This window comes from Chlamydotis macqueenii, chromosome 17 (assembly GCF_036417535.1).
Source record: "Chlamydotis macqueenii isolate bChlMac1 chromosome 17, bChlMac1.mat, whole genome shotgun sequence".
NCBI classification, from domain to species: domain Eukaryota; kingdom Metazoa; phylum Chordata; class Aves; order Otidiformes; family Otididae; genus Chlamydotis; species Chlamydotis macqueenii.
Genome location: NC_141572.1, coordinates 9,837,327 through 9,863,961, shown reverse-complemented (window position 1 = coordinate 9,863,961; position 26,635 = coordinate 9,837,327). Strand labels below are relative to the sequence as shown.

The window sequence follows — 26,635 nt, the reverse complement described above, 5'->3', positions numbered from 1 at the left end:
CAAAACTTCAGATCTGTAATTCCACCCTTCCCTGCCCAAAGGAAAAAGCAACACCGCCTCTTCCATGGGCAAATCCCACAGATGATACTCTCAGCCTGTCAAGCCCAGGGTATCCTCTGCAGTGCGCATCCTCCTTCCCCCAGAACTCCTGTAATCTTCTCTGGTAGGATTATCAAGGAGAATAGTCTTGGGGTAGATGCTAAGCACAGGTCTCCCTCTACAAGTGCGATGCTCCCTCAGTGAAAAAAAAAACAACAACAACAAAAAAAACCCTCCCAAACCAAACCAGAAATAAGCCTGCAGCCTCGTAGGGATTTAAAACAGGTTTTTAGATCTCATGGTGACGTGAAACTTCTGCATAGCTCTTGTCATATTGATGGCTGCATGTCTCCAGCTGTGCTGGTGGAGATAGAAATCTTACATTTTAAAAAGTTAGATTATTGATTATCATGTCAACCTGAAAAAAATAAAAGGCCAAATGAAAAAGACTGACAATAATTAATGTAGCTGGATGAGAGAGAACGTAAAGGAGGACCCTGGCCTGGGAAACTGGAAGTATCTCCGTGGAGAGGACACCGAATGTAAGGCGATAGGTCTTCATTCGTCCTGGGCATCCACTGCGCCCAGGCCGGTGTTCCCATCGTTCCCACCTGCATTCTGATCCCCACAGTTCTGCAAGTAAATCCCTTTCACAGTGAACTAACAGGTCTTTTGTATTCAGATTGCCCTGTTTTGACTGCTGTAGACTGAAGATTTTTAAATCTTGTCAATACAATGAAGAAGTGAAATGTAAGCAGGTGTTTGCTGACTGACCCGGCTATGCTGAGCCAGGAGTGTTTGCTGAACTGGTCTGAATGGCCCACTGCCAGCGTGAACAGGCCAACCCACACTCACATCGTGTGCGGCTTGCAAGCATAACGGGCTGGAGCCCCAGGGATTTGGAGCTCGCCCCTCTCCAAGGGATCGTGCGCTCTGGACTGCATACGAGCAATATGCTGCTGGCTGCATCTGCCCGCATCGGGCCTCTGCACAGCACTGGGCAGTACCAGCCATGCCCAGCTGAGAAAGGCTGAATGCTGCATAAAGGTAGTTCTTGGACAGCAGCTCAAATGTAGAATAACACCCAGGTTACAGCTATTTGCTTCTTGCTACTGTGAAGCAAGAAGCTCTTTCCCAGAGTTGTATTTCCCCTCTAGGGCAGAGATTAGCCTAGAACTGCTTAAAACAAAGGTGTTTCCTCCCGCTGGAACATCACGCTGCAGTCAGAAACGAAGCTTCCTGCCAATTCCTAAACAGAGCCTGCGTATATTATAAATGTATTTTCACTGCTGACATGAAGGAGCCCAAGACTACCCAAACCCTCTAGTGGGAGGAGGAGAACAGAGGCATGGACATTGCAGATCTTGTCAAGCAGAGCCAGGCACTAAAAATTCCTGCATATCTGCAGAGCACAGCTGATCTCAGGAACACAGCGGTGGCACAAAACAAACAGAGCCTCAGAAGCTACTGAGCAGCAACAGATCTTGGGCTTTTCTGCAGCCCCGCCACAACTGGGCAAGCCCAGTTCCAACTGTACCTGTACTGGAAGTAGTAAAGGGAGCTCTGATGTCCCATGCCAATCTAACGACTCCTTATTGCACTGAAATACCCACATATTCAGGGGAGCAGCTCAGCCGCACAAGAGGAAGGATACCCTCTACCCATCCACCAGTTAAGGCCTCTTTGGTATGTAAAATTCCTCTGTTACCCAGCTACCTTTGAGCCTTGATGTACAGCATTCTCCCTTTGCAATGCAAGAATTTAGGACATGACTAAAGGATTGTGGCTACCTCCCAGCTAATCCTAGAGAGTGTTAGGCGGAATCAACCGCCCTGTGAATTACATGGAGTGAGAAGATGCTTCTGCTCCTGAAAGCCTGGGCCCTGTCCTTCAGTGTGGCGGGCCGCAGCTGGCAGGGGGTGCACAGGGTGGCAGCTTCATGCCGAGCATTGCTCCGGGGGCAGGAGCACAGAGCATGGTGGAGAAGGAATGTGGTGATCCTTCTCCAACCAGGGCTCTTCCAGCACGCTCCCAGTTGCAGCACTGCTTTAGGGCTCTGAGTCACCACAGATACAAGCTGATGGCCGGGTTGTGAAACGCAGCAATACTGGAGCAAATGCTTGGCCCTTCCAACTGTCCCTGCAGCTGGGGAAGGATCTCCAGGACAGGGATGCGGCAGGGAGCTGGGAGCGTTAAATCCACTAGTGACTGACTCAGACCCCTTAGTTACAGGGTTTGTTAGAGCAAACAAGGCCTCAGAGTACTGGGGGAAATGGGAGAGGGTTTTATAAAGATCCTTCCGATTTGCCTGCTTATTTTTATTTCTTGTATGGACCCAGCAAACTTTTCTGCAGAGAGGAGCAATCTGCACAGGAGCATCTGCATACGGAATACTGCTGATAGCATGAACTTGTTGCAATAGTTAAAACCGAGCTCCGTGCTGAGGGGTGCAGGAAGGACACGGGTAGTAACAGCTTTGGACCGAAATGTCATCTTTCTCACCACATGCCAGACACCAGTGAGCACAGAAACAAACTTTGCTGTCTCATTTTCTTCAAGACCAAATCTCATTATTCCCTTATCTCATCCGTACTTACAGATGCAGCAGCAACAGTTCTCATTGACATAAATAAACAATGCCTTAAATACAGCATCTTTTGCACTTTATCCACCATTTTTTTCTTTTTTTTTTTTCCCAAGAACTGACCATGTACTCAGCCCTGTACTTTCCAGAAAAACCTTTGTGTCTAAGCTTCACTTCGGTGAAGTCTTTCAAGCAAATCACTGTTTAAGAGTTAGTCCTGGCAGTACCAAGGCTGTACTGCCTGCCAAACATCTCTCCAAATTGGATGCTTAACTGATCACCCTGAAGCCTCATATATTTGGCTCTCTGCAACCACCAAAAAGTGTTTCTGCAACTCAGAGCCTGGCAAATCAGAGGATGCCAGAGAAGCCACTACGACTTGTAAAAGCAGAAGGCCTAACAGACTCAAAAGTTTTGCAGACTGCCTGCATTGCATCCAAATCTATCCAAGCTGAAGATAACCTAAAGGGAAAGCAGGGTTTACTCATTTTCAAAATTCTTAATTTCCTTGGCTGCATCTCCTCAACTACTACTTCTTATTTTGACTTTTATTCCCCTGTCTTCTTCACTTCAGATCTTCTTTAAACTCAGCTCACAGGCTGCAAGGAGGTCACTCTACACATGCTTCCAAAATCCACCTCTTCCCAGCAAGGCTCCCGTCCTGCCATCCTTGTCCTGCAGCACTGCACAGCAGTGGCCCAGGGCTGCAGGTATCTCATGCTTATTTGGCCAGTGTTTTCTGTCAGCTTTGGGGATTACAGCCCCAGGCGTGTTACGAAAGGCAGCCCAATAAGGTCATGGGGTGTTGAAAACTTTGCTACAATCCAAAGCACAGGATCTTCCTCCTCTCCTTCCCTATACAATATTCTTGTCAAGGTCAAGGATTTTCTGGCAGTCCTCAGAACACACAAATTATAGGCTCTTGTCATGAATCAAGACTTGACTTAAAACATCTCTCCATTTAAAAACGTGGAAGGGGAAGAGCAAGGAAAGGGGGAGGTGCTTTTGCCCAAGATTTGGTTTTGAAAAGGGGATTGGCAGCCTATGCATGTGCTTTACCCTGTGATCTGAAAGCTCCTCAGGACAGGACCCCTAGAAGCATTTTATCCTGAATGATATACGCGCCCCAGAGCCAAAGAACCAGAGGCTCACACATCCGTCCCAGCCTGCTCCGCTCCTCCTAAACCAACACTGCCAGAAGGCAAGGCAGCACTGTAACAAATTAGCACCACTCACAATTTGTTGAAGTTGCTGTTCCATTGTTTGTTTATTTAAAACACACACGCGTGCGCATGCACACACACACCCCTCCCAAGCTTGCTCTCTGCTGCCATCACCCAAACTCCAGATTTGTAGCCTCAGAGAGGCAAGCAAAGGCGGTGGATTAAACTCGTGCGGAGCAACAGTCACTGCGCTGGGACTCTGCTTGGGTTTTGCTCTTTCGCTACAAGCAGAACAAAAGAATGCCCACACTGTTCCAGCCCTGAAGATCAAGGTGTCGAAATCCTTATTTTGGCACTTGACTAGGAAAGTGGTGTTAAGAAAAAGGAAGAGCCACAGGCTTGAAAGGACCCAGCCCTAATAAAACCCTTAGTGTTAATGCTATTTATGAACATCCAAGGGATAATCTGCACCCCTTATCAGCCCACAGGATTACAAGATCTTTAAAACAGGAAACATGTCTTACAGCATAAAGCACTGTATGAATTTACAAAGCGTAATATTAGTGCTAATAAATAATCGTCGAAGTAGAGCAAAGAAGTGGCTGTAAAACCCGCAAAAGTACCGCCGTTCCCATTTCGTTCTGCCCTCTGGGTAGTAATACTGTAGGTTAACTAGTTGTTCCGACTTCGTTTACTCTTACACACCAATTTGGTTTTACTTTTAAGGGATTATTTGGGAAATGTGCTATGGTTTATTTACGCTGGAGAAATTAATGTTTTATCATGACAAATGTGATTTTCAAGAGCCTTAGTAGATTCTTATCCTTCCACCAAGCACAGTCTGACTTGCCAGCAGGTATCAGCCTGCCAGCAGTGCCTCCTTTCCGTAGCATTTCTATCCGTAGGCGCTTACTGCACACAGAGCACCCTGCTATCTGAGCAGCTGCTCACCGGTTGCAGCATGGAGCCCATAGAGATAGCTTCTCTTCCATTTCCACTGGTTTATACAGCATTAAGCTCTGGGCTGCAGCAGGCATAGTTTAAAGGACAGTAAAGTCAGCTTCATCACCTCAAACCCTTACATGCTTTCATTTACTTACTTTTTTCATTTTAGAGAATTTTTCCTGGTTTATACATGCTCTAAATGTTTGCGTCCCTGGCTGCTGTATCATGTGCTGACAGATAGCTGCATCATCCAAAGCATCGCTGCTAGCCTGGGTTGAGCAGGGTTTTGGTAGCTGGACAGGAGAACACCAGTACCATCGTTACCTCCACCAGTCTGACAACAATGACGGAAATTACTGGACTTTATACTCAGATTGAGACTTTTGTGTGGAATTCTGTTGGTGCCAAAACAATTACAATTTTATTCTTCAGATAATCCATGTTTAATCAAATGTTTAAATACTCAAGCTTAAGTATTTCAAAAGCTACTCACTTTACATTTGTCACCTAAGGAAACTGCTAAGCAATTTGTGCATTTATTTCCTGTCAGAAAAAAAAAGCCTCAAAGAGCACAGCAGAATGGATCGCCCTCCTTTTTCAGCACAATTAAAACCATCTCATTGGTAATTATTCTCCTCAAGATGGGTGTGGGGGAGTGAAAAGCTGGAGCAGATTCTATTTATAGAAGATAACCTTGGGAAAAGCAAGAGGTACCAGAGAAACAGGCATGAGGGGTGAAGTTGTGACAGCGCTGAAACTAGCAGGAGACACAGGTGTACCAGGTGTCTGTGCCAGAGAGCTCCGAGAACAGAAATGTGGCCGCACCTCCTGCAAGATTTAGGCTTGGCTGGCAGGTTTCATAGGCACTCAGATGAGAATTCACAGAGATAATTCACATATTTAAAAGCTTGAGCAAGAGTTAGAAAAAAACACACTAAAAGGCTATTTTAAAAGTTTGCTGGATCACTTCCCATAGAGCTCTCCCCTCTCAGCAAGGAAAGCAGTTAAAGAAAAAAACAAAAAGCCAAACAGAACCAAAACAGAAAAACCAAAATAGCCAGAAAGACTGAAACCTCTGTTACACAGATGAAACAACTCAGCAGTTTTATAGCTACATAAATAGGATCAGGATCTGGCCAAAGGAGTAATATAAGTACAAACGACTGCTAACAGCCACAGCAAACACTGACAGTACACCTTGGACTGGAAGGAAAAAAAAATAATTCTTACATCCTTACCACTTCCAGCTGAGTCCGCTAATATAATAGCATCAAGAGACTCCCAGAGGATGCACAAAGTATGTTTAGTTGAGGATCTGTTTGGACTAAAACCTCTCTCTTGGCATTGTGCATTCCCAAACACCTGTATCTCGTATCTAGCTGCTTTCCATCCCTGGCCCTTGGCTGCACATCATTCAACCACATGCAGTTCTGTCACAGAGAAGAGTGAATAAATTGTAGCATCGTTGTGCCACAGTGCAGGTGCTCCAAAGCACGCACATCCTGAGGCTTGTGAGCTTGCGAAGAGATAAGCCTCATCAGCCATAGGATGTTCTGATGCCACTCAGCTTTCTCTGACCCATCAAGTCAGTCCGTCTAGGGTTAATCTATTCCCTTCTCCAGGCATTTTCTTGGCAGGCACTTCACTCAAAGAATATATTTTAACAGCAGGAAAACCACCCCAAAATCCAAAACCAAACAACAGTCAACTCCTGTAAAGCACTTCAGTAAGTGGCATAGGTAGCATCCTTATCATACAGTGTCCTCCCTCATGGATGCTAACACGGCTTTCACACACTTTCTGTCTCTGCTGCCTCAGTGTAACAAGCCCAGCAGTAATCCCAAATCCTCACACCCTTCCAGGACCAGTCACTGCACACACAGACCCATTCCAGACAATTAAAGTCTTGTAACAGGGTATGTAATGTAAAAGCCCGTCGAATCTTGTGCAGGCAAGAAATAGCAAGGACCTGCCTGTCGAAAAATTAAAAAGTATATAAGTAATTCATCAAATTGATTTAATACAGCCAGCTGCATGTGAGAATGCTGGCCCAGGCAGAAATAGCCCCACTAGTGTGCATTTGCTTACAGATAGGCAAGGTGCTCTGGCACAGCTACTGCATCCTTTGAAAAAGTTGGTTTTGACATGTTGGGAAAGGACTCGGATTTTCCAGCTGCTCTCTGAAGAGGAGGCAGTTCAGCAAACACACCCAAGACCTGCAGCAGACACCACTCTAAAATTTGTCTTCATTATGTTCTAATTTTCACACAACCTTCCATTATTTGCAACAGCCAGAAAAACGTGCTGATAAAATTCTTCATCTTTTTAAAAACAGAGGGAAGGTCAGGAAAGCACTGTTACACGTAATTTTTCCTTTCTCTTGCAGTAGCCAACAAGAGTGCTGGGCCGGAGCGTGCGGCTCACATTTTCGCTGTTATTCTTGAGCCAGCAAATCAAATCTGGGTGTCAGGTTTGGTAGGTTTCAAAACAAAAGGTGTATTGCACAGGAGGTTGGTGTAGGGGTTTTTAAAGACAATTATTCAAAACAAATAGTGAAACTGATGAGAAAATAAATTCTGCTTTGCCATCTTGTAAACATTACTTCTTCACCCCAGAGGAGAGTGCGTCACTGAGGGATACGCAGTGCTTCAGACAAGACTCACAGCTGTGCTGAAATTTACTGAGGTGCCCAAAAAAGACCGATGAGTTTGGGTCTTTCAATGGGATGAATGGCACAGTAGAAATTCTTAGCCATGCTACCTTTCTTCATATGTATTTTTTATTATTATTTGTGTATAAAAGACAGAAGTATGGTTATTAGAAGATATGTAAAGCACACCAGAACTTCAGAAAGGAGCCCTAACTCTGACCATCTCTCATGTGAAATAATAGATTTTCTTTAACTTAATTGTTATTTCCTAGGAAGTGTGAAAAGGGTTTTTTCTTAATTTGGTTTTTAAATGGATCATATTATTTACAGGATTTAGTGAGGAATCTAAAAATCTGCAGAAAGGTTTGTCAGGAGGGGATTAGAAAGATAATAGCCACATGAAAACAACCCCACCCCTCCATACCCAGGGTTTATTGCTCTGCTGCACATGCACACTGACGCCCTTTTGCCTCCCCACGAGAGAAACAAATCCAGAAGATCTGGTGTAAAAGGCCTGGAGGACACTGCACTCACTTGGACACACAGTGGGGTGGTGTTGGGAAGCAAAGAAGCACCTGAAATTCTATGGGAATAACAACAGCAATCGCAGAAGTTCCCCCTGGATACATGTCAGCTTGTGGGAATGACGGATTAAGATTGAGTATTTGCGTTTCCCGGTCAGATGCCAAGATATCAGAGCTGGCACACGATGGTGTTCTGGCGTTCCTTGAAAGGAGCCTCCAGCCGCCAACACCGCATGTGTACAGAGCTCTTCTGCTTGCACGTATCTCTCTCTCTCATAGCGCATGCATTTTTAATTTTAAATGTGTGATCTAGGTTAGTGCTCAGAAGAGTGAGGGATTAACAGCTACAGCGTAGCACAGGCAGCTGGGCAAGCTCTGCTGACAGATCTCTGCCAACACAATCAACGCCAAATTAATCCTGCACGGTGCTCCCACCCACACACAGCAAGCAGGTAGTGCCACGGTGCCAGCTTCTTCAGTCAACATGGAGGAGCAAAGAAGTGCCATGTTACACCTCTCCTTCCACGGGCCACGGTAGAGCCTTTGGATGTTTGCATACAATAGGCCCACAGACACCCGCGTACAGGACTGAATCCTCTGCCAGACACGGTTCTTAAAATAAGATGTAGCACTTCTGCATCATTGCCCTCTAAAATGGATTTGAGTGCTTCTATGTTTTTCTTTTTCTCTTTTTTTTTTTTAAGCTAGCATTAGCATTGCCAGTGGTACATTATTTCCCATTATTTTCCCATCTGGAAAAACAAAACCAAAAAAAACCCCAAACAAACCACAGAGAAATAGATCCATCATTACAGATGATGAGGCATCATGATCCGAGTTAGCCCATCCAAATCATGGCCACCACTGAAAAGCCCAGGTCTTGCCCTCTTCCTGCATCCACCCTGGCCTGGTGCAGCCTTACGGCCTCGTGGTCTTCAGGGGCCGTGCAACAGAGCAGGCAGGAAAGCACAGCCAAGGACCAGGAATGCTCACCAGCAAAGCTGGCTGTACAGCCAAACACGGTGTGTCAGAGGTCACAGGAGTAATTGAGGATTGTGCTTCAAACGCCAAAACATCCTCCGGTACCCAGGAAGGCTGCTGGCAGTGGGTGAAAGATGGCGGTGAGACAGAGGAACACTGAAGAAAAGAAAGTTCTTGTGAATTATTGCTGGCACTGCGTGGTGCTTGTGCAGTGAGAAGATGGAGCAGAGCAGCACTCAAAGCAGGAGGAGCTTCTCTGCCATTGAGGAAGGGACAGCAGGGAATATTCTTGCCTGCCTTTGGGCCTGAAACCCTCCTCTTGGACATCCCAGTTTGCAGTCAGAAGTCAGAGCAATGCCTAACTACACGAGATGCTTCCACTTCGTAATGATCCTTCGTTTCTAGATCCTTAATAGTTGCTGACTTCCTCCCTTGGAATTTTATAACAGCCCAGCAAGAATGAAAGTTTAGAGGTTCTCCCAAAAGTCCCCAAAATGCATTAGGAACTGGAATCTGTTGCAGGGCTGCAGTACGTTGCCTCAGCCGATGCAGAGGGTAGGGAGGTCTTCTGAAACACAGTGTAATAAGTGTTTCTGCCTGGGCTTGCCAAAAGACCTTAATGCAAATGCAGCTCCAGGAAAATTAGGGTGGACTCCAGTGACTGCCTCCCCCTCAGGGTTTTTCTTTTTTTTCCTTCAATCCTGATGAAATTCATTACAGTTGCATTTCAGCCGAGGTTGTGATTTAAATTTTCCAAAGCAGGCAGGGCAGGTTTGAAAGCCTGATAGATCAGGGTTTGTGTGCTTCCTGAAGAACCGGGGTAGCTGCAGAGCCTTCCCCAAGGGGTCCTGCTTGGTCCTCTCCCCCCTTGCCAGGTTTGCTGTCACACAGGCCACTGGATTCCTGGCAGGTCAGCAGGCTTGCTCCTTACGGCCAAGCAGCCCCACATTCAAGCATGCCAGTACTCTCCTTGAAGGTATTTACAGTTTACTTTTTAGTGCTACTTTAAGTTCAAAGGGGCTAGTAAAGCCCCATTAAGCCATTTACATCAAACTGGTTAGTTAATTATCCTGTTGCAGGCTTTAAATTAGCAATTTATAACCCCTTCCCTAGAGATGCCAGTATGGGGAAACGACTCAGCTGGGACATTCTGCAGGGTGCAGTTAAGGAACAAAAAACCCCATTAAAAGCAACCACCGCCCCCCCCCCAAAAAACCCAGAATAAATCTCTTAGATTTTTGGTTGGAAATCAGTTAACTCCGGGAGAATGCCGTAGGGACAGGGATGGGAGAAAGCCCACTATTACCAGCCAGCAAGGACAGTGAGGCCGTGTCTACCTCGGGCTGCGTCTGTGCAGGAAAATACGGTGATGTGCAGGGATACAAAGGTAGCCCGGGAGGCACCACAGCCAGATGAGGGGGATGCTTCCTTACCATGAGATATTCTGCTTCTTAATATCTTAACAAAGAGATTTTCACATTCAGATGTACAAAAATGTGCCTGCCCCCAAGGAAGGAAAATGAGTTGAGGCTTTGGGGCTGGTCAAACCGTGAGTGTCAGCACACAGGTACTAAAGGGGACCCCCGGGTTCTGTCAGCACCTCTGCTCACCCACCCAGGTGAGGAGGCTCTTGCCACACTGCAGCCATCTCTCAGGTTAGGATGAACAAGATTCAGATTTCTATCCCTTTGCCATAAGGTCAGTGACCAGCTCACAGTGAGCCCACCCCATGGGCCAGGTGAGGCCAGAGCAGAGCAGTCTCCATGCCCAGAATCTTCTCCCCTGCCGACATTTTATTTCTGAGAAGGAGAATCTGCTTTCCCCTCAGGGTCTGGTTATTCCAGTCCATCCCACTCGGAATTCAGAGCTGTTACAGAAGGGAATAATAACCACCTTCCCCCTAAATACCCAACTGCTCAAACTAACCAGGTCCTAGAGTAAACCATGCCTCTCGCCCCCTCTTCCTTATTTCCACCAGCCATTAATTAGTTCTACAAACAATTAGCATACTGGATGTTTATTGGCAAATTCTATTTAAAATAAAGATGGGAGGGAATGACTGTCCAGTTGCTGCTATTTTCACACAACAATCCATCAGGTACAGGAGAGGTCTTGGCCCCAGTCCTGGTAGCGTTCTCAAACTGACACGCACTTAAAACCTCACCAAGAGCAGGAATCCATGGAAAGAAGGGGCATGTGGAGTGACACCAGGGCAAACTAGGAGATTAACATTAAAAAAAAAAGGCACATAAAGAAGTTTGACAGAAAATTTCCATTCTACTTGAAAGACAAGACAGACAGATGGAATCAAGTTGTATGACAGACCCTGTGATTTTTTTTCCTCCATCTTAATATATCCCCTTTCCAATGGCAAAAAAAAATATTATCTTCTGCCAAAGAAATGTTAGATTACCTTAAAAAGAGAGATTAAAATCTAAGCAAGTTAATTTCTTTATACTACATAGTCACGAGACTTATTTTGCATTTGCTTGCTTTTTCTTCTGCATGGAAAGCAGCCATTTCACAACAATTTTTGGATGTGGGGGGCAGATGGGAAGAGAGGGAAAGACTCAGATTTCAAACCAAAGGGACAAAACTTCTCAATACAAAATTTGGTTAGATGATATCACTTCTATGTGATTTACTGCTCCAAATTGCAAGGCAGAGGCCTTAGAATAAAAACACAGGTAAACACAACATAAAATCTAAATTATCTAAAGGACTGAAAAACCCAACCCCGCACATAGATGACATTCTCCAAATTCTCTGCCCTTTCGTGGGAGCAGTTACACCCAAACCATCACTCAGCCCAGAAGCTGTTCTCTCCTGCTAATCACTCTAGAATCACACACTTAGGTAAAAAAAGTTGAAATGCAAACACTAACCCAGCCTTTGAAACAGCCTGGTGCTAAAAGACCACAGGATTGCAAAATACGAGGGAAGTATAAAATAACGTGAAACTGGGGAGCAAGGCGAAAGCAAAGCCCTCCTGCAGATGAAATGGGAGTCCAAACTGCTCCACCAAACCCCTCCATTTCCAAGGCACGCAATGCCCGGCCCTGTGCCTAGAACAGGTGTGTCTCCCTAAATACCTCACATGTCACATTTGTGTCTCGTGGATACAGCCCTGCGGATTATATTAGTACCAGTGCGGACCAGCTGTAGCTACCCCCAGCGGTATCCTGTAACTCCTCGGACGGGGGGAGCTGCTCGCCATAGCGTGCGGAGCCCCTGCCACATGACTTTCTGGAGACAGACAGCGACCCTGCGACTGCAGCTTCGGAGCACTTGTGCTCTGGGGGCTGAATCAATCCGGGGACGAGCGAAAGACCTCCAAAAGCAGGACCGAGGCACTGCCAAGAGAAAGTGAACAGAGGGCTCCAAGTATTCTTTTTTTGTCCTCCTCTACACTTATTACCAGCAAATTCTCAACTGATTTACGCCAAATAGACACTCTGAAGATCTGCTTTAAATAAAAAAAAAAGATGCGCAGCTAAAAGAGCGCAGTCCACTCAGCCATTCCCAAGCAGAAAACGCTGACAGGGCACAAGGCAGGTAGGGCTGGTGCAGGATGAAAGGAGGACAAAGGAGGGAGAGCCCGATACATTCCTAAGTCAGTGCAGGAAGAGACACCCCTTGGCAATTTCAGCCTAATTCTTGACTAAGAGCTTCCCAGCCTAGCTGCTGGCCTAAGCAGCTGAAAGAGCCAACAAGAAAATTTTTAGGGCAGCAAATGCATTAAAGGCATTTTCTGTGTCACATCTTTATGACTGGCTCAGATCATAAAAAGAGAAGAGCTACTTGGTTGAGCTATAGCTCTGCATCACAATACAAAGGTATTCTTCTGCATGAATAAGAACTGACCCCATGCCACCCATCTCATGAAAAGTACTTAACGGGGAGCTGGAGCACCGGTGGGTGTGCGAAGCTGCTGACCAGCATGCATGAGCTCTGAGGTGCAGGACCATAGGGCCCTGTAGGATCCTCCTTTCTAATTCCTCCTTAACAGCCAAGTGCCTTCATTTTCCAGCAAGCGATTCTTGCACTCAGGCAACAGCTTTTAGGAGTGAGAATGCATGAGCAAGAATGCACGCACCAATCTTGATGAAAAGTCTAATTTATGAGGAATCTACCACATCCATAAGTTATTCCACTGGTTAATTAATTCAGATTTCCTTGTTTGAGCACACATCAGGTTTGTCCGCTCATCTCTACGGTAGGTGGCCTCAGGCATCATGAGCAGCTGTCAGGGATGAAGGCAGTGCCAAGCTAAACGTTCTTCTGAAGTGGCATAGGTAGAACTTCTTCAGTCCACCTCTGCGTTGTAACCCCACAAGGGCGGGGTGATACAGTGAGTTCAATAAACCCAACTCATCAGTCCAGCACATGTGGAAATTCTCACATACCCTACATCCCAGTCATCTGTTCGTCTCACAAGCCACCTCTGTTGAAATGAGTCCAGAATAAGGCCATTCCATGATACTTCATTCTCAAACAAATAAGCAGGACCCAAAAATCTGTCTACCTCTAGAAACACATACAGTTTTTACTACTGAAATTTCTCATTTTCAAGAGATCTCAAGTCCATAGCCATAAAAGTCAGCATTAACCACCAGGTGAACTCTTACTCTTTAACTAACTATTCATTACACTGGGTCTTTAATTACCAAACATCTGTTGCAAATGCCACCCCATGTTCTCAGACACCAGGAGTTTAAATGGTGAGCAGTTTCCCATAACCAAGATTTAGCATCTTTACTTTTTCTTTATGCTTTGCCAGCCGCAGCGTTAGTGACTTCCCGGCCAGTTAGCAGTCAGCCTGGTAAGAGCACTTAACTTCTACACATTTGTCATGAGATCTTAGAATACACACTGTCACATCGTTCTCAAGCAACTTGAAACCAAATCACAAGAGCAGATCTGTGTCCCCAACAAACAACTGGAGGCCCAGCTGTATTTCATAACTGTGAATGTGCTCTTCCAGAAACCTTCATAATTAGTGACGCATCTAATGTGGAAACAATTGTTTAAGAAGCCATTAAGGAAAATCCTCACATTTAATATAGGAGTGCAATAATTCATTTCATTTTTCCAGAAAGTTTTCAGACTTTGGGAAAACCGGGTCTTCTTATGAGCAAACTCTACATCTAGCCAGGTGGAGCTGTGGGTTCCCATAGGGAGACAGCAGCACACGCGTTGTCTTTGAAGACTCAGTCTGAATTTCTTGGTGAGAACAAAACAAAAGAACTGATTTCAAGTAGGAGCAGCTGAGAACAGAGCTGTCCATGAGCTTCTGTACAGGCCTCCATCCAAACGCTCAACTCCCACTCTTGTCAGTACTTGCAGGCATTTAACCCAACAGAGGTTCTTCACCAACCTACAGCCATTGCGCGACATGCCTGTCTTGGGGCATAAAATCCTAGACAGCGTTCCCTTAAACCAAAGGGATTCATTATATAATTGAAGTAGTTTTATGAGGGAAAGTTGCAAAAATCCTACTGTCATTAACAAGAAAATTAGTGATCTAGTGCATAGCTATGACTAACCAGATCGCTCTCCTTTTTTATTGAGGAACCAGACTCATAATTAAGGTGGGGTTTTTTTTCTTAAAATATTATATAAACAGATTATTGTAAAGTTTTACACAATTTTAACCAGTGGAGTTTGAGAGTTCAAATAAATTACAAGCTATTTCACTGTTGGACTGTCTGCCTGTAAGGTCATAATTAATTTTAATTTTCAGAAGTGACAGTACCTAACGTAAATAAGGAAAACCTTTCTAGGGCTCTCTTCCAGTCTGTATCATACAGAAGGCAGGAAAATAGGAGGCCAGGTGCACTCATCTTCAGAGGCAGCTCACATACCTTGAGAAGTACCTAAAACATGACAAATTCAACGTTCACTTGCCCATTTAAGTTTTGAGGGAGGGTAACAGTGATGAGAGACAGAGGAAGGGGAGGAAAAAAAAAAAAGGACCAAGTGTTACATTAGATCTTAATACATGAACACACAGAGGGAGTTTCCTGTGTCAGTGTATCACGTCGTAGCAAATACAGGAAAAGCCATGGCAGTGCCATGCCAGCAGCTAAATATGCTTTTACTTATTTATTTATTCAGATAGCATCCAATGGTAGAAGGGTGGATTTAAAACAAAGTAATTTAAAGCTACCAATTTTAATCTTGTTTTACATTTATACTCCAGTTATTTTCGTAAAAGATGATCAGTGGCTGGTAACTACCAAGTCATATTGATTTGCAACTAAATATAGTCTCCTCTCAATTTGGTAGTATTTTTTCTAACCAGTGTTGCACTATCTCCAGTTGAAACATTTATTCTATTTTATAGGTATTTATTCAGCTGACATTTTTCCTCATTATTCCAATAAACAGCCAATGACTTTTATTAGACATTTTATTTTTCTTATTTGAATCATTCTGCCTGAAAAATCAAAAAGTAACCATCCATTGAGAATTCTCTGACTTCATTCTCTTATCAAGCATACTAAACATTTAAGTCCAAACATATTTAACATTTAAAACAAACTCTTTATTAAAGAGAAGTGAGCTATAGCTGATGGTTTAAAACTGAATTCTCATTGCCTTGTCCTTCAAAATCTAGAGCTATCAGGTATTTGCCTCCCATTATATCTAGTTCTTATTCACCAGCTTAGAAAAGGAAAACAAGCATCCTAAGTTTCTTAAGCTTTCATTTTTTTCTTCTGAAATCCTTCACTGCATTAAATAAACTCAAATTTAAAAAAAAATTGCAAAAATGGCCTCAAGATCTTCTTGCAAAGGCAGCTCCATCTATCGAAAGCCCAGTACTTTCTTACAAACTCTTGTTCCTCATGCTTTAGGGACAGACTTTCTGCAGTCGAGCACTCTGTCTTTCCTGAAACTTTTGGCAGAAGACAAGTAGTGCCTGAATAAAGACAGCCCTAAACTCACCAAGATCTATGAAAATTGTTTAAGCTGTTGTAGTTTCAAGCAACTATTTTTTCCTAGGTAGCTTTTAGCCACTACCTCTACGATGCACTTGACTTTTGCTCAATATCCCACAAATTTCTAACATAGAGACTATTAAAACACAAATTGAAATAAACAATAGGGAAAGAGAAACACTTGCACACCATGAAAGCAAGAGGTACACATCGATTTCCTACAGTGTGCATTCTGCTTCCCTTTCTGTGGCACACGTACGGAGAGGCTGTGATTACGTCTGTCCACATTTTGTTCAGCAATTTGTATTAGAGATAATTTATTTTTAAAAAAAAAGACTTAATACACATGCCAAATGTAAAAATATAAAGCTTAATTAGCTATCAGGAAGATAGTAGAGGAACAGAAGACAGACCTTCACCTGATCAGACAGAAAAGTGCAGAAGAAACAGGTATTCATGAAACCCTCCCATGCTACTTCCAAAGTCGTGTTTGTCTTCACAATCCATGACATTTCTCAAACCATTTCTGCACTCAGTTTCTTATTTGTTTATTCCTTCCCAAGGTAGCACCTCTATTTATAAAATTCACACCTTAATTTCTAGCACAGGCCTGCCTGCCTGTCAAGCTTAGGAAACGTAAAATGAAGTTTTTCCTTTTGCCTGCTGAGACTCAGACCAGAGCAGCCTAGCTACTGCTTCTCCAGCCTCCACAGAAGGTCCTGGCATTTCCTTAAAGCAGACACTTCATTAAGATATGAGGCACAGCTATGAGCTTACCTGCTGCTTTCTTGCAATGATGTGTATACACTTACATGAAAGAGTAGAAAGGAATAAGAAGTCAATACATTTACTGTGTCCCTGTGGCTCCATGAATGTCAGAGCAAAATGAACCATTTGTTCTTAAAGTCAGGAGACACTCATCCTGTGAGGAGGACTGTCTAACATTTGCAGTTTGTAAAATAAATGCAGATGTCACCTGATTATCCAGTGGTTGCCTGTAGGCTAACGGTGACTCATTGCCACTGACAGAACACACCTCCGTCACTCTTTGAGCAAGAGCAAGACCTGCTGTGCTTCAGCCAATCTCACAACAGTCTTAACCTGGAGAGGTGCACCGTGCGTGTAGCTACTGGTTTCTGGATGGCGGAGGATCCTGTGCAAGCTCATCCATGACTGCAGGTTAACCATCCAGTAATCAGACTGATGGGATTACAACAGGAAAACCAGTAGTGTGGCAGACACAGTGCCCTGGTCCTGCATCACGCTGGACAACCTTCGTGTGTGTAGCCTGGCTGCTGAGAGAATCTCCCTGGATAATTTACCAGTACTGATGGATTTCAAGTTGTGGCTAGATAGCAAAAAGGCAGAGTGAGTTGTTGCATTCTTGAAGGTTTTTGAAAAAAATAGTATCTGGATGCGCTGAAGGAATAAAGCTAAGAAAACCTCTTTGCTCCTTGCTATAAACATTAGTTCACATCCCTTCTTTAAAAGGAAGATGACATGGTACCTCAGAAATAGTCCAGTAAGAACACTATTTCCCTTACCTAATAAAGTTCCTTGCCCAGTATTAAAGGAGAGGAATCTATCTACTGGTATCTCAGCCACCTCAAAGGGCAATTCAAAAAATAATGTAAAGTTTTTACGTTTCAACAAGCTTTTCCAGCAATTACTTGTTAATAGCATCCAGAGGCTCCAAGTAAGAAGTACGACCCATCATCCCAAGCAATTCATAGTAACACTATGTAGAGCGAGGGAGAGGGTTTGAAGGGAAGGAAAACGCTGGAGGCAGGGAGAGGGAGGAGGCTTTAAAACCACAATACTGCTACATATATCCAACATCTGAAAACTGGAATGAAAGCCAATGCCATGCACCAAAGCCCTCTGGAAACACAAACTGTTAAAAAAAAAAAAAAAAAAAAAAAGTCAATACTTGTTTGCCCAATCAGATCAGATGCATCAGCTTTCCCGCAGCCTGTGCTTTACAGAGCTCCAGCCTTCTGCCAGCCCTTTGGCAGCCTCGTGCCCTGAAGTCCTCAGGTGTGCCAGGCCATGACAGCTGGCAGGTACAAACCCATTCTCCCCCGGGCTTCCTGCTGCGTGAACTCAAAAGGGCTCTGTGAGCTGGGAGAGAAATCTCCCAGAAGACAGAAACTCTCACTCTTTTCCCTAGAAAAGCCTCCTGTAGCTCTTCTCCAGAGAGCAGAGCTGCACTGTGTGCGAGGAGCGTTATCCGCGCTCGTGCTGCAGTCCGTGCTCCTCCTCAGGGCAGGGGAATGCCACGCTGCAGCAAGCTTGCTTGCTCCCAGGTTCACGTGGAAGCATTCCAAGCTACTCAGCTTCTGACAGCTCTCCAACTGCTCTTCCACGCCGTATTGCTTTACATTACATTGCTTTCCCTGCCAGGAGGCACTGCTGTATTACAGTACAATCATCTAGCAAAACGTAAAACTGATTTTTTCACCTCCCAAATACCAACTGACTGTTGCCACTGCAGTCACAACTGTAAGCCCTGCTCTGTATTAGACTTTCCTACTTTTACGCACATACAAGAGATTTCAGCATCTTGCCTCCTCTTCAGCCTCCTTCCCAACTTGCCGCTGCTTCCCTCCCCGTCGTGCTCCCCAGTCCCTTCTGCAGAGCACCGCCATCCTCAGCTTCCAGCCCAAGGTGTCACTGCTACATGAGTTAAAGTGCCTAAGCCAGCTCATCAGGTGCATTATCAGGCAACCCGAACACAAAAAGTGAGAAAAATAACTAGAAACATTGGAGTGACTCACAGCTTCGTTAACAAGCTCAGCGTTTTGTTAAGTCAGAATTTTAATGAAGAAAGCAGGCTACAGAGCCATTCTCCAACACACACATTTTTAAGGTATTAGGAGGCATTTGGCTCCTGATTCTCTTCATTTCAGTGAGCTTTACGTTACTTGTGTGCTGCAAGGCAAAACGAGTTCCCTGCACTGCAGTGTAGCTAGTTTCCTTTCTAGTTTTGAGCTATAAAAATAGCCATGTTATAAGAGCAAAGGTCTAGTTCTCTGTTCTTCAGAAGTAGCTAGAATAGGGGGGAAGAAAAAAATAAACGTGCAGGGGGCAAGGAGGGAAGGAAAAGCACTGAAATGGAGTACAGGCAGATTTTTCCCTTCTTATACCCTGTGCAATTGTTAAAGATCTCCTGATCTGGATATTGCATCCAGGCTATCACTTTTAATAAGAACTTATCTGTCCTGTATCGATTTTTCAATCTGTTTAGACTTCTGCTATCCATAACACCCTTTGGCAATGAGTTTCACGTGGTAACTGCTGCTTGACAGAGCAGCCTACTCTTCGCCTGCTTTGAATCAATTTAGTTAACACAAGAACCGTGAAGAGTCACTCCCTGCTTCCCGTCCCCATCCCATTCATGACAGTATAAAACATCTGCAATTTCTGTAATAAGTCATCTCTTCTCTATGGCCAAGAGAGAAATCACGTTGACTGACCTGAGACTCATCTTTAATTATCTTCTCTGGAGCTTCCCTAGCCCTCCAGTACCTTCGAGAGACCGTAACCAGAACTGCACAGTGTGTAAGACACTGGCACACTGTGAATGTACACAGGAGCATACTGATGGCTTCTGTCTGGTTTACCAGCTTGGGTAAACAGCCAGAGAGTTTGTTGATTCTTCAGGGAGTGTAGCATTTCCTCCCAGTTGGCCATGGGTCTCTCTGCAAGAGCTTTTTGGGGACTCACTTCAGATAGTGCTCTTAAGTAGTCTGCTGAGGTGACACATGAAATTTTTTCATCTCCCAACAACTGCTGCCACAAGTCTTTCCATTTTTTTAGCCAGTTCAAGCCAGTGAAACTCACAGCATTCCCATCCCTGACATTTCACCCCCCTCCAAGTCTTCCCAGAAGCATGGCAGTTTGCAGCTGCTCAAAGCTCACAGCTACCTTCTCTCACCTGCACGCCCAGTGAGAAGTCCCGCAAGCCAGAGAAGCAGAAGGAACAGGGTTTTCCCCAACAAGCCGGGAGAAGCATTATTGCATTAAAATCTATACTGACTAACCAAGGAAACTTTCTTAAGCTTACCCCAGCGAATATCCCAGTCTTAAGAAATTTCCCACCTATCCCCGTACAATGCGTGACTGCCCCGAAGGATCAGTCAGGCCTGGCACTGTGATGCACAATTCACTGCTCTGCCTCCCGAGCCCCTGCTAATCCCAAGAGACGTGCTTCACCCAATATAGCTGCTCTGTGTAATTGCTTGGCTTATCTCCCCTCTCTTGGCTGAACTACCACGGTTCCAAAAGCCCTTAAAATTAATTACAGAGATGCTTGCAGATTAAAATCCATCTACCTGTGTAATGCTCTGTGCATCACTTGTTCATAACAGCACTGTCAGGCAGTGCTCAGCTGTGTAACGCTCTGTGCTTCCTAGCAGCAGCGCAAATACTGCCACATTAGCAAACGCTGGGAGAAACATCACAGCGGTTTGTCTGACCCCAGTTTCAGAATTTCTGGGAAGCAGTTTTAACGCACCATGAGAAAGAGAACACAAAACAAAGTTATGAGCTGAAACACTGCATCTCAGCATACCTGACTAGAAAACTGAGCGGGTAGTTTGAGCAGACTCCTCTGAACATGCGGTTACCAAAAGTAGCTCAAGACAGCTTAACAAAATAATATCACAGACACATTTTACTTCCATAGTTACAAACCTCTGAATTTGAATGAGCAAACTGTAGAAATAACAACCTTTGTACATCAACAAAACTGCACTACTGCCTGTGAGCATAAGATAGCACACAAAAGCTAGGCGAATAATGTGAGGCACTTCAGCACACTAAATCAAAACCTTCCTGATCTCATTTTCTGAACATTTTGCAGGCAGTACCTGCAAAAATAACACAGGATGTGTTAAATGCTGAGGAGGAGAGTCTCTTTCCTTCAGTTTCCTAAGGAAACTAATGTGGGATAGAACATCACTTTTACTCAATAGGATGAGAAATTCCACCAAATCTCTTGCTGGAGCTTTGACATGAAGGCAGTTCAGAAAGTCAGCCAGAGACTTGCCCACACCCACCACCATTACTTTCCAAGACTGGAATGAGAAAAAGTTGCATTTAAGTTTTACACTCAGCTTCAAATGTTAGTCACTTCAATTTTCTCCTTTGAAATACACACACAATATATAGACAATAGATACGCACACACAGAGTGTATTTAAACACACACCTATATAAGTAACTTCTGGTATTCTGAAATCCCAACTCTGACTGTTCTTGAAGTGTTGAACCTAATAGATGGCCTCCCCACTTAATTCACCCCCTGGATTATGGAGTGCTGCCATCCAACAAGGGATCAGAACCAGCCAGGAGCTCGAATACAGAGAACACAACCATCTGCCGACAATGAGCAGAAAAACTATCACTGTAAAGCACTTCACAAACAGTGTTCCCAGAAAGCAGCAGTCTGTTCAGAGCTACAGCAGGCAGGAAAAAAGGTTTGAGTCACAGGGCTGGTTACTTGCTGCTGTCCAGGAAGGTGTAACAAATGGGTAAGGAAGCAGTTAGGATCTCCCGCCTCACACTGCACTCTTGTCCAGGCCTCCAGCTGCAAAAAGTCAGCATGTACTGATTGCTCACATCCCCTTTGTTTGGTAACCAAGAGAGAACATGTTACTTAGCTTTATCACAAGCCAAGAAAATTAATTTCTTTTTCATCTAAAAACATCTGTTCCTGGCTCAACTGGTTCCAGAGAAGAGTTAGCTGAGAAGAATTAGGATGCCCTCCTTGTTCGGGCCTCTTGTGGGCATAACTCTCCCAGCAGGACTTGACTATTGATAATGTTATTGCAGAAAATCCACTTAAGCTCAGTTCTGTTAATACGGCCCTCTCCCAGTTGAGACTAGAGGATCTCTGTTCACCTGGTATCTTCTGCATTTATCCTGACATTGTTCCAGAAGCAGAACTATTACTGGTGAGGAAGAGTTACCCATAGTAAAGGAATGGGCTCTTCTTTTAAGCCACATAAAGGGGACAATGGGTGAATTTACTTTGCAATTTGAGAAGAGTACTTCTTATCATCCAGACAATTTGCATAAAACAGCTTCCTCAGCTCTTGGTTTAATGAATAAAGGAAACAAATCTTTCAATGCATATTGCAAATAACCACAAAGATTTGCCATCTGAAACGGCTCTCTCTCCATACCCACCGTCTACAAGTAAACATTTCTCAAGTGATCATCTGGGAGAGCCAAGAGTGGGCAAAGCTCAATGGCTAGCCAAAATGACTCTTCAAGGAAAAATTTGGACAACACAACGCTGAAAGTCTTGGAGATACTTTGCAGTGGCTTTGGTATGTTATGTTTTTCCTCAAACAAATGTTCTTAAGATTTTCTAGCAAGCTGGTAATTTTCCTGTTATATCAAATTTCTTTATGTCTACTTGGGAGAAAATTTAGTTGATATTTTAATAGGTGTTGGTACTGTGAAAAAAATCAAATGAAGAGGTGAAGAAACCTGAGGACGTCCATCCTCAGTCCCTTAACTCCTTGTCATTTTGCAACTACAGAAAAGCATAGCCAACAGGCAGTGAGATGAATGACAAACCTGCACAGGGATCTGGCTTCAACCGCTTGAGCCAGAGCTGCTCCGTACAGTCAGTAGCAGAATCACATCCATCTCTCAGGGGCAAGCCCGAGAGCCGCCTAGCAGGCACAGGCTGGTGATGCACTACGCCCCATGATCTATCCGTGGGGTTAGGCAGAAAGTAGTATCCAAGGTACCTATCATAGCAACATCTAAATCCAAGTATCAGAGCACTTTACAGACAAAAAGGTCTTTCCCCCAGGCTGCTTAAAATTTGCATGTTCCTGTGTAGCACTGAAGATAGTAGCAATGGTGATTCATTAAGATAATGATTTAAGTAGGAGGCTTAAGAAAGTCAGGGCGGATTAACATCCAAAGGGCTGCAGTTGGAGCTTCTCCACTCCAGCCTGCCACCTTCCCTTTTAAGGGAAGGGATGAATTCCAAAAGTCGGGAGAACTATGAATTAACAGCCACCGCATCACAACTATAGTGCATTGAAGCACAAGAGCACCGTGTCTACTCCAGCCCAGCCTCCTTCACAAGGTCAAGCACAAAATTTTATGCTGCAGGAAAATTTTCATGGCACTATAAATTATTGGCTTTTCCTTTATTTGCTTAGTTGGTTAGTGTAGGTACTCCTACAAAAAAAAAAAGATTGTACAAATTTATTTTAAACTAACTTTCTGCCCACCTTAGAAACAATGTAAGTTTTCCTCCAACCAGTTGTCTTTCCTCACTATTGAATAATCAGATGGGTTTGATAAATTCATTGCTCCCCACATAATAAAGTAAATATACACATTGAAAAAAAGCACACAAGTCCTTTCCACACCCCAACTTTTAATCAAATTGTAATCAGTTACGAGTTGAAACATGCATTCTGGCCGTAACACGGGGTTAATGCTCAGACAGTAGGAACAGGCAGCTCGTACTTCACCCCTGCTAAGAGAGAGGCCTTTGAACAGTGATTTTGCTAGAATACTTTCAGTTGCCTTGTAGAGAGATGGACAGGCAACCAATTTTGCTATTCTGCTGCTCGCTCATAACAGTTGCAATAGGGCATCCCGGTGTACATTGCCCCACTCACCGCTAGCTGTGCTTGGTCTGAACGTCTTCTAGGCACTCTATCCCATGCTGATTCAGTACAGAATAGCTTCCTAGAATGCAATTATAGAAAGAGTAAGGGTTTGTCTTAAAAAGGGATTATTCCAGAACAGCTATTCCTTATTAACTATTCCCAGTCGCCTTTTCATTAGGATGATGAAGTTAATTGGGAATAGCTCTTCCGCTAAGATTTGTAACTTACCTTGGTCTGAATCAATGACCCTGTTTAGACGAGCCCCTTAGTACAGCGTCACACAATCACAGCAATGGCTTCATCAGTAAAAACAGACTCATAGTTGCAATGAAAGTAGAGCTGCTGCATGGACACATCTCAGCTGAGTTTCTTGTAAGTTTGGCACATAACAGGATCAAGAAATATGTAAAAATAATAGTTGTTCCTATAACTCTAGATCTCATCAGAACTGCATGTGACATTTTGTACTTTACAAGTCTCTGGGTCTGCTTTGTTCTAACTTGGTTTATTCTTTAGATATATGGAGACCTTAACAGCAGGGAAATTTTGAGTTCTGTAGCTTCTTTGTTTATTAAGTTCTTAGCTTGCAAGATTTCTCATACAAAAAGGGCTGAGAAAGTACCTGGCACATCTTGGATGCTTATTGAATACATTAAATAAATCAAACGTTTTATGATAAAATTCCACTCCCCCACACCAAACAGATGTAGGTGCAAGTCAAAGAGGCTTGAAAAATTGCACTAAAATTGATTTTGCTCCAGTTTTCCCCAAAGGACAAAAAATATTTGTGTGGGTTGAGAGAAAAACATGGAAAATTTCAGCTATCATGAACTGAAAAGAGAAATGGAGGAAAGACAGAAGCCAAAACTGAACTTCACATTCAGAGTGCATAATTTATATTCTCTACAGTGTTCTGTACTACAGGCATTCCTGGACTTAAATGTAAAGTGAAAGTCTTTTCCTTGGGCTCATCACACTTATTGAGAAAAACGCCAGAGAGCTTAATGCTGCTCCTAGCCTAGCTCAGGTGAAGTCACAGACGAGAGAGAAGGTTCTTTGGTTGATCTCAGATTCTGAGGGGCTAGAAAAGGTAGGACAGCTGAGGATGTCTGTCACAACACCGGAGGGAGAGTTACTTATAGATACTTGTCCAGTCCTGCAACACAAAAATCTGAGAAAAATCTTGGACACCTACAACTTAAAATATATACAAAGTGATCTCATGTTGCATGTGTTATAGGAAGGGAACAGAAACAAAACATATCCTGTTAAGGTTGCTCTACCCTGTTAGAGTATGACTTGATCTGGCGTACCTGACTGTTAACCACCACCATCTGCGTGATTTTCCATGCCTGAGGTGTGTGCCCTAGGTGAGGGGCACAGGGTAGAAAGTTTCAGCGGACATAGCTCAGTCATTCCCACGGACGATACTGGCATCCCAAAGGAGCTCTCTGGCGCAGACCCAGATCTCGGTATTTCAGGGCAGCATTCAGCTGCCAGACCCGCAAAACCATTTCTTGTGTCCCTGCAACTCCTTGTTCACACCACGCCTCCCACGTTCACACTGACAAAACTGGTCCATCCCGTACACAGAGCGAAGCAGGGATCCTGTGTCCAAAAACCAGCAGGTGATCCAGCCTGCCATTACCTGATTGCAGTGTGTGTGTAACTATCAGTCTCCCTTTGCATACAGGCAATCTTAGTCCCTGTATGTCATATTTTATAAGCAACTTTTTACAGGTTCTTTTCCCCGTAGGAGAGAAAGTTAAGAGAGACATGATAGAAAGGGCAGTTATAAATATATGCAAGTCAAATCGGAAAAAAAAGAAAAAGAAAAAAAGAAACCACTTCCAGTCTCTCTTTCCAACAAATTCCACACTCTCATGGTCTCTGGCACCACTTCATAGCAACCCCAAAAGATGTTCACCTGCTCCCACAGCACTAAAAAACAAACAGAGAAACAGGAACAAAGAAGCTCCCACCTAGGATGACCAACTTAATCCCCTGACAGCGCGTCACGGAGGGAAAACCTTATCATTAAAGCAGAAGAAAAACAAACACATGCACGCACACACAGCTCTACTGCTGCGTGCTATTTGCATCCTCCCCGTTTTCTATACGCATCTAATATCAGGAGATTTATATTCAGGCCAAAAGCTCACGCTGGCAGGAGAGGAAAGTACTTTGGAGAAGAGAGGGGAAGGAGAATAAAAAAAAAAAGCCTCCAGTTTCTTGGCTTGTGATCAGCAGGCTGGATGCATTCTGTGGAACTAGGCCAAAGCGTTAGTTATTATATTCCAGAGAACATCTGAATCCCAGCTCAAGGGAGCCGAGTTTGCGGCTCTCATTTATGCTGTATATCAATTGAATATCAAACCACATTTTCCGCCTTCTGAATAATAAAGCTTAATAGTTTGGGACTCCCATATGGTCTATTGTTAAAATATTTCCAAACACTGGCTGCTGGTTTATTTCTGAAGGAAAGATTTCTCTTTCCTCTTCAAGCTTTACTTGTTTAAAAGATGCTTGTAGCAAAAGCTAAATATATTAATCTTTTAAATATTTCCAGAGTTTTAAGAAGGGCCAAAAAAAATGAGGGGATAAGGAAAAGCAAATACATTTTGAAATTGGCTTTTTTTTTTTTTAATGTCACATGCAAATGTTTGTTCCAGGCAGAAGCAGCTGGTGCCACCAGGCTCTGCTGTTCAGAACAGGGGGTGCAGGAGCTTTCAGAAGCCATGAGCTGCTCTAACAAAGGAGGACCACACAGACTCAAACCATTCACAAAAGGATCCAGGCTGATTATTTGACTATTACTTACAAGGAAGCTTGGCCAGTAACGTAGGCAATAAATACTGGAGAAACCTGTTCTGTGCATAACCCGGGTTTGTCTTTTCACAAGTCCTGCTCTCTAATTAGCTACTCATTCCTGGAGGGCATTGCTGATGGATGGAGTGTATCAATTTGGTATATTTAGAAAAAAAAAGTTAAGAAACTTGTTAAATAATAAAAGCAGCAGCATAATAAACACTCAGCAGTGTGTTAAGAACAGTCACTACTGCTCCTTCCCAGTCACACCAGGAAAGAGTATTCCTGGTCTTTCTACTTTGCAGAAGACGACTTAGTGGCAGGGATGCTCTGACTTGCAAGGGCTGCAGTGCC

General features: G+C 43.9%; 1 protein-coding gene across 13 annotated transcripts in view; it reads right to left on the bottom strand.

Annotated features, from left to right (window-relative positions):
• The window catches only part of HIC2 (HIC ZBTB transcriptional repressor 2), a 74,369-nt gene that overhangs the window by 9,577 nt on the left and 38,157 nt on the right, over positions 1 to 26,635 (bottom strand). For 4 of the 13 annotated variants that reach the window (XM_086761617.1, XM_086761620.1, XM_086761619.1 and 1 more), the window contains 2 exons: positions 23,483 to 23,552; positions 14,662 to 14,762 (listed from right to left, as the gene is read on the bottom strand). The exons of 5 other annotated variants lie outside the window; for them this stretch is intronic. The gene's annotated coding sequence lies outside the window, so the exon portion shown is untranslated. Of the gene's footprint in view, positions 1 to 4,886; positions 5,011 to 14,661; positions 14,763 to 23,482; positions 23,553 to 23,701; positions 23,880 to 24,786; positions 24,840 to 26,635 lie in introns of those variants that run through there. 4 more of the 13 variants (XM_086761618.1, XM_086761621.1, XM_086761616.1 and 1 more) reach the window with 4 other exon arrangements.